Genomic DNA, 9,300 nt, shown 5'->3' on the forward strand with positions numbered 1-9,300 from the left:
ACTAACTGGGTTTAATCTGGAAGGAAGGAAAGAAGGAAGGAAGGAAGGAAGAAAGGAAGGAAAAGAAGGAAAAGAAAAGAATCCTTAATGATGGATGTAAAAGTATATTTTTATCTGTAATCCACTATATAATTAGTATAACCACTTGCCTAGAATGTTGCCAAGAAGAACTTAGGGAAGCTGGATGAATAAGGCAAAACAGCCATGTTTACCTCTGTCTTGCTAAAACTATTTGGTACTTAGTGCAAAATGAAAGTATGCACTCTGGCCTCCAGAGATTTTTCTCACTTGTCCCTTTCAGACTGTATTTGAAGTTATAGTTATTAGTTGCTTGGCTTCACTTTGGTTGTATCGGAATTTCCAGATGATCTGAGGTTTGAGCAGAGGAAAAACCAATATGGAAACAAGTATCTCCTTTTCATGAACATCGACACAGACTGTCAGGTGTGTGAAAGCAGTGCAAGTGAAGTGTCAGCTTTGGCCCCTGTGATAGCAACAATGAAAAAAGGGCTTGAGCTGGGAAGTATTTCTTCAGTACTATTAGACTCCCTGTGAGGACTGTCTTTTCATGACAGTGGGAAAACAAAGTCCTGTGGAGAAGTGAAATGTGTTAGTTTCAAAAATATAGATATCTGGGTAGTTTTTTCTAACTTGCCAAACATAAACAGAAGTCTTTGTAGTAAGCTATGTATCTGTTAGAATGATGTTTATCATTGCCTTTGTTGCTAGTAAAAGACAACCCTGTCAGGGAAAAGAAAGTGTATTGGTTATCAGGGTATTGTGCTTATTGCTTCCCAGTTGAAAGATGAACTTTTTGGGGAGAGGACTGCTGCCTGAGTTAGCTCTGTTATCAAGAGATTGCAACTAACGGGCATTTAAAGGTAGAAAAAAAGTCTAATGTGTCTAATATAGCTCCATCTTCAGCCAGCAGTCCTAAGGATTCAAATAGCACCATGTTGTAACACTGACAGTGGCAAAGTACAACATGGTTGGAAGGTATATGAGCCCTGCTAATGGACAGTTGTGAAACTGCTTTATGCTTGCCATTCATTGGAACATGCTCATTGCTTTTGTGGGCTGATTTGCTATCTCTGTTCAACAACGTATCCTTCACTTGTGAGTAAAGGTTATATTACTGCGTGGCAATCAGAGATATCTGAAGTTTCAAAGAAGACATCATATGATTATTATAAACTTTTATATAATGTCTATTAAATTAAATGAACACTCATTATACTGAGTCTCTAATGGGATGCTTTGGAAGTTCAGATTTATTAAAAGCAGCCCAAAACTGTTCCTCTTCCCCCATTAATACATTTTTCATTAGTGTCTGACCATGCAGGCTGCTGAGTAATCTGCCTTTTATCTAGCCAGCATATCAACATAACATTTTGCTTTCTGTTAGTGGATAGTATTGTGTTTTAATAGTTTTTGTATCAAGGTAGAGATCTCAGTACCTTGCAGAATCCCGTTCAAGCACATTTGCAATGCAGACAGTAGATTGAATTTAGATATCTAATTGCAACAAGTAAAAATATTTGCATTAATCTTAAACATGGAGATACCTACTTCTGAAATCCTCGGTGGAATTACAGGTAGTTTTGCTATCCTTTCAAGGAAAAAAGAGAATGAAAAAACTGTTATTTCAGCAAATACTTTCATTACGAAGAGATCAAATTATCAGCAAATAAGCACCAAAATGACCCATGATAGAGCTTTACAAGGCTCAATCTTCTAAAAATAAGGAGCACTTGCTTGAGAAAGGAAAGGAATATGAAGAAAGGGAAATCATCTTGCTTTGCCCAAGCTCTATCATGAACATTTGTTTTTTTGTTTTATGGAATGCACATGTTACACAACAGCACATAGTGTGCTCCAAAAAAGTTGTAGCAAGTCCGGAGGAGCTTTACTTCACAAAGAAATCTCTCTTATGATAAGTGCCCTTTTCTGTGTATACCTATTACCTTTATTTTTTTTCTTGGCTTATACAGACATTTTTAGGAGGAGGAATTACCAGGCAAGATAAGAAGTCTGCCATCCTGTCTTTAGGCACATGATCCAGTGTCTTGTGGTTTTATGTTTCAGAGATGAACTGTAGTGAACCTTTGGTCAGCTCTGTTATTGAAAGCTGTATTTATTTTGCTATTGATGATTTTGTTATGATGGGGCTTTTTAAATTTTCATTGTGCAGGGGGGACTTAAAAGAAGAACAATGTTATTTGTTTTAATTGGGAATGTACTCTACATTTGCCTCCACTAAGATTTAGGCATTCCTGCTTCAACTCTACTGCCTGATGAGAGAATCTGATTATTCTGAACTGATCTGTTTTTTTTTTTTTTGTACTGAAAACCATTCACTTTAGGGGAGTATGTAACTGGGAAGGCAACTAGATGTTCCTGAAGTTGTACAAGCTGGAGTGGGAAGTGCTGCATGACACTGGGCCAGCTTTTCAAAGCATTTATGTGGCTGAAGAGGGAAAAAGGCTGTCCTAAAAAAAATCCACATGATGTTCAAGCAAATTAGGTGCTTATTACCTGTTAATTTTTACTAATAGTTAAGCACCTGGTAAGGTTTTTGAGTGACCTTCAGCAGTTCAAGTGCCTATCTGTTTCTTTGGTCACCAAAATACATTTGGAAATATAGTAAAAAATATACGCCATCATGCTGGGAGTTGGAAACAGAAATGGAATTTTGTGTAATGTGATACTTCAAATGTCTGCAAGGCAAAGTTACTGTGTGAGAAAAATACATCATAAAGGATTGTACATATGTTGCAAAAAGCAGTCTCTGAAATAATCCTGCATATGTTTTGGGGAGACATTTGCCTTGTGTTCCATTGCACAAAAGATGACAGGGTAAGTTTCTAATGGAAATTTGGGGTTTTTTTGGTCTTTAAGGAGCTGGAACCAGTGGAATGGAATTCTGACGTTCTACTTATTTTCTGTTTTGCTTGATAAGGAATGAGTCATCTGTTCCTGCATCATTTAGGACTGTGTGAAATCCAGTTTGCAGTTTTTGTTTGGCTAGCTCCTAAGTCAGCCCCCGTGTCTGAGATTGGTTGAAGCTGATCTCAGACAAAGCTGGTATGATGTGTTACTGCTGCAGAGTGTTATGAAAGTCTGTTATGTACTTTCTGCGGTTTCTTAGGTATAATAGGTCTAAATATAATAGGTCTAAAACTCACAAGTAATTCTTTCAAAATTCTTTCAGAGTAATCTGTGAGCAGCTCTTAGGAACTGAGGAAGTATCTGTGTTTATATCTGAAATAATGGAACATATGTGTTGGAATAAAGGAGTAGTGATGATTAGCTTTCTAGCTAGTGGTATTTTAGGCCGTATGTTGCCCTTAAGGATTGTCCTGAGTAATTAAGTGTCTCTGATGAAGACTGGTATCAGTGATACAGTGGAGAGGACTGACTGCATTACAGTGAACTACATTGTTGTACCTAAAACTGGGTGTTTGGAGGAGCTGCTTGGTAGTGTATTTGAGTAAGTTCTTTGCTGTGTTGCTGTAACAGGTATAAACCGGCGCTTTTCTCCCCTTTTTCTCTCCAAAAATAAACTTGGAAATGTCAGCATCAAGAATGGCAGCTTTTTTCTTGACAGGATGAATGAAAGATCACACAGTCATTTCACAGAAGTACTACTGAAATGTGTTAACTTCTTCTGCATGCCCTTAACATGCCCAGCTGGAGAGGTGTTGGAAATTGTAATGGTTATGGATAATAAGCATCAGTGCCTCGGTAAGAAAAGATAAATTGAATCATGCTGATTTAGAATTAGAGAAGGAGGGCAATGAACTGCTGTGAGTCTTGTTGCACTTGATTGAATGTTAAATTTCAGTGAGCTCATCCTATATGCTATGGTTCTAAGCCCTAAAAAATTATAATGGTGACTGCATTGCATTATAAATACCTCCTTTTTGTAGTAAGTGCACTGACTAGCACTTGAGAAAAAATTGGTGGGAACATCAGGATGGAGAAGGACCTTTCAGTTTAAGTGTAACTTCAAATTCCAGTACAATTTTGCGTTAGCTCTTTCTTCATCTTTTCTTGTATTTCAACTCTGCACTTCTGTACTGTTGCTTTGTGTAGCTGAAAGGGAAGGGGAAAGAAATGCCAACCAAATAGTTACAGTAAAGCTCTTAAAGTGATTCCACAGTGTTAATAAAAGCATTTTTAAGAACTGCACATCTTTGCAGTTTACTGCTGATAATCATGGTCTTTATATTTCTGTACATGCACAAACAAGTTCTAAATGTTACCTACTCTACAATGCTTATGCACCCATAACTGCTCATGCTTCTGCTCCAATCTTGAACTGTCAAATAGCTGATCATTTAAATAAAATATTTTAAATTTGAAATGCTCTTGTAACAATATTTAGCTATTAACTTGCTCAGCATCAGAACAGTGTTGTACCATGAGATAAATGATCTCTTGTTATGTAAATAACTATAGAGTCAATAACCACAGACTGTTTCCCATCCTTTCCTCTCCTCTTTTAATAAGACTGTGGCCCTTGAAAGAATGAATTTTATTCAGGCAGTCCTATTGAAGGGATTGGTGAAGAGTTGAAATGCTATTCTGCTTAAGTGTTCAGTGTGGATACTTAGTATTAGTTATTAATATAGAGAAAGTGCTTGCCTTGGTAGTAAGACACATGGGACTGAAGGGACTCTACCTTTGTGTGCACTTTTGCTAGACACGAGTCAATTACTTAAATAAACGTTTGGTTTGAGGTTAAAAAACTCCTTAAAATAGAAATAGCAGTACCACATAGGTAGTATTCCAAGACAAATGTGTTACTAATAGAGGATGAAAGGATGAATAGCCATAAAGCTGTTATGTGATTACAGTTGAGACTGTCCAAAAAAGAATACAATACAATATGATACATACTAGGATGATTTATTAATGTTGTACTGGAGAACTCTTCCTTTTTACTGTCCACTTACATTTAATATAGTAGAGTCAATCAAATAATAGACATTGATGAAAGTGGATGTATCTAGTGGAGCATATCATTCATGCCATGCCAGTAGTCTATTACCCTCTACTGCTCAGTCCCCTAAGAGACTCTTTAGGAATCTAATGCACCTTTGTGTTAAAAGGTATTTGCCATTCAGCCCGCTCATGCTTATTTTACAATAAAACTGTTACATAGATCACACTAAGCAATTATTTCCCATCTTTCATAGTTAGACTGTTGCATAAATGTAGACTGCAACCCTAACTCTTACTTCAATTCTGTTTTCCATGGATTAGATTGTAAGAGTTGCTCTTAGTCCATGTGTTTCCATGGAGTATTTCAGTGGTGTGGACTGAAATGGGAACACTGTGATCTTCTAGTGTTTTAAACAAAAGCCTCTAGCAATGAAAACAATCAAGTTTATACAATGGAATCAGCCTAGTGACTGATTTTGTTAGAACACTTATCTTGCCGAGACACTAGGGGTGAAGAAAATCTGAGTGGCATGGACAAAATAGGGAATGGCTGTTTGGTATCTCTTGCAGTACAAAAATTAGGAGGCATTACATCATAATAGCAGATAGCAGGTTCAAGCAAACAAAAATAGGTGTTTTCTCAACAACTGACAGAGGCTGTTGTGTTCGTTAAAAGTTTACATTGATCCCAAAAGTGACTGGAGAACTTTATGAAAGAAAAATACGGTGAAGGCTGTTAAATCCAGAGATAACATCTTCTGGCTTGAGCTACAGATCAGTAAAGGCTGGAAGAACATTGTGGTATAATGTTAGTCATATTACATGGAAGTCACAAAGGGTGGTGTTCTGCATACATGGCACTACAGAGTATATCTGAAGATGAAATTCTCTTGCCACATTAAAGGCATTTCACAAGATTAATACCATTAATTTCATAATATTAATTAATATTAAAATACCTCTTTAGGTAATGGAATCTGGTTTAATATGTGTTCTTTTGTCTCAGCAAAACATTTCAGTATCTATTAAAAAATCCTGGATTTCTAGAATACAGAAACAACAAATTAACAGTTCTTAGACATACATGTATTTTGTATAGATTAGATTTGCACTCATATCAAATATCCAGTCTTCAAATACTGAGATAAATGTTTTATACCCTTATTTGCCCCACTAAAATTAATATATATGTTTTGAATTATTCATATAAAGCAGAAAACAAATCATTTTCCAAATGAAAATATCATCTGTACAGATTATGCTATTAGATCAAACATAATCAATTTTTAAAAAAATATTAGTGCTGCTAATTCTTCTTCTGTCTTTCTTACCCTTCCTTCTCCTTCTACGCTTAGAAGACTATCCTGTTTTCTTTACAGATCATGCCACTACAATGGGTTTCAGTTCTATATCTGATCCTTTGCATTTGCAGATACTTTATGCTCTTCAAACTTCTTTCATGTTCTACTCTCTGAAAGCCTTATTTCTTAATCATTCCATGGTCTAAGCACACAACCTGAATTGATCCTTTTCCTGTTTTTGTTATGTAATAACATGGGTAGATCAGATGATGAACAATCACAAATACCATAAGAAAGGCAGCTGAGGGTCACACTAAATGTTTAATTCTTATTGCTAAAATAAGCTGAAAAACAGGTGAAGAGAAGAGGAAATATAGAAGTGTCCTTTCTGTGAGGAGCCTCTTAAACTGCTATTCATCTGCCTAATCTGCTGTCCACTGTCAGACAGTGGACATTTTACTACTTAAACCTGTAAGAATGTTTAGTACTACTAATAAAGTATGTTTAGAACTTACTAAAGTGATTGGAACCTTGAATTAGCACAATGAAGTGTAAAATAAATGTGTATATATTTCTGGGAAGTAGAGAATTTGATATTTCCTAACTTTCATGCTATTAAAAGGGTCTTAGTAATTTTCTTATCTCTAGAAAGGTAAGAATTGTCTTCGCAATATGTGAATGAAATATCTTTCACTTTTATCTGTGAAGTAGGGGAGGCAGATGAATGTGAAGTGGATCTCAATAGACTCAGCATTATCTTGTCCCACCTGCAATGCTAACAAAGATTTTCGTGAACTCAGTTAATTTCCTAGGTCCTCCAGTATATTCCAGTTGTTTTTATTGGTTTCTCTTTGGACTTGTCCTCATTAGGCTTTAAATATCTTGTTGGATGATGTTGGCTATCCTCTGCTACCTCAAGTACTAGAACAGAGGGCAGTGTGTTGCCATGCATTAAGATTGTTGACTTCAAGGTTAGGCAGTTCCTCTAATCTTACATTTTACACCTGATTTGCACAGAGATAGTAACATATGCACAGTGATGGACTGCACTTTTCCACCAGTATTCTGGAACAGTAACACATTAACTTCTAAATTGACTGGGATCTTAGAACTGTAAGTAACTTGGAGAACTGTAAAATAATAATTAATAGTAAATCAGTAATTAGGCTTGGTGCTTACTATATTTTACATGAAGTGTTATGTTCAGAGTGGAAACTAGCCCTTTCCTATGCCTCTTGCTTTAAGAAAGTTTCTAATGAATAGCAGATTAAACTAAGCCACAAATTCAGTACCTTTATGATTGTACTGCCAGGTTTTTTTTTCCAAACTTTATCTCTGCTTTGATGAAAACTATCCTGGGTATATGTTTGTGCTCCCGTGAATTCACAGTATAACGTGAATACTTGCTAAGAGGCATGCAGATTAAGGACTCCTACTATTTGTATCAGTGGAGCCATCCTAAGAATTGGATAGTAGAAAATTGTCACCCAACTTATCTGTGGTTTGAGCACTGAAAATGGAGTTCTAGCTAAACAAACAAGGTTTTGCAGCAGAAGGTGGAGATAAGTAATGTAATACTGCAACTACACTCACAAAAGTGAAACTTTAGCAAATATAATTCTTGAGAGATCAGTGCTTGAGATATTTAATTTTAATTTCCAAATGTTATAAAAAACTTCATGACTGGTTTGTGTTCCTCTGTTCTGCCCAGTGGCCAATTTTAAATGTGTATAACAAAGGATCTGAGATCAAGCAAGCAGTCTTTTGCATTGATGTTGTCTTTAACTACAACTGAACATATAAAACTTGTGCTTAATAGCTACTGCACTGGCCATAAGCCAGGAAATCCCTTTTTGCAAATTATAACCAAAAACTTGGTTTTATTTTTGAACACCTCCATGCACCTTGCTTCAACTCTATAGGAAAGACATTTGTAGAAACAATGAGGTTACTGCTTCTAAGCAAGTACTTCCATGGAAGTCCCTGTTTGGGGCCTTTCTGAGCCCAAACCTTTCCGAGGTCCAAGTGGCCTGCAGCCTAGAGTTGTAGGCTTTTGGTAGAGCTGTCAGGGTACTTGGCCCAGTTCTGGCACTGGAACTTGGTGCTATGGAGAGTGCCACTAATGCGGCAGGCTCTGCTCCTCTTAGAAGTTGTGTGGGAATTCATGGTGGGGATAAGCCCCAAATTTGTGTGTTGTCTAAATGAGCAGAATGCCCTCTGCTGGACAGGGCAGAGCAGGAAAGGATATGATCTAATTACTGGGAGCATTTCCTGGGGAAAAGTAAGCCTTGTGTACAGTAAGGCAGTTTCCAGGGAAAACAGTTATAGAATGTATGGAACAATCGTGAAATTTGCGTGAGGGGAACGGGAGAAGGAAGGAATTATAAGAAAGCCAGCAGAAAACTAGCTGCATTCCAGACCTTCTTACTCAGACTATGCAACATTGTTGGATAGTGAGTGAGTTGAAGGGAAAGAGGGAAGAGGAACAGGAGGAAGTTGGGGGAGCATTAAGTTAACAGTGGGTTGAATACCCAGGACTGGAACAAGTTTCAACATCTAAGCTGTAGTCACTCTAATCTGCAAAGAAAGGACTGAATTTATGGGGAAGGAATAAAGTAGCAGGATAAGAGATACAAATCCAGACTTATGCATGCAGTTCAGAACTAGACATATCTTAAGTATAGGGGGCTTATAATGAAAAGATCTGCACAAAATATTTCAACAATGTTGCAGAAGGTTGAAGTTGACATTACCAATGCAAAATTTTTTTTTTCCTGGAAAAATCAGGTGAATATCTGAGAAATTTTGGATGATCTTATAGCTATAGTACTGTTGTGCACCTCTGGTAGATTAAGTTTGGTTTACCCCTAATGTTTGTTTCATTCTCTGTTTCCAGCAAAGCTAAGCAGGTTGCTCATAGCTGTATTACACATTGGTGCTTCTGTTTTCACAGTAAGTTTGGCCATCCTGAACTTTCAGGCTCTGAATTTTGTTCTGTTGCACCATGCTTGCTAAAAGCATGGATATATCTCTACTTCTTCCATAAAGGTGA

The sequence above is a fragment of the Haliaeetus albicilla genome, chromosome 9 (genome assembly GCF_947461875.1).
Source record: "Haliaeetus albicilla chromosome 9, bHalAlb1.1, whole genome shotgun sequence".
Classification (NCBI taxonomy): domain Eukaryota; kingdom Metazoa; phylum Chordata; class Aves; order Accipitriformes; family Accipitridae; genus Haliaeetus; species Haliaeetus albicilla.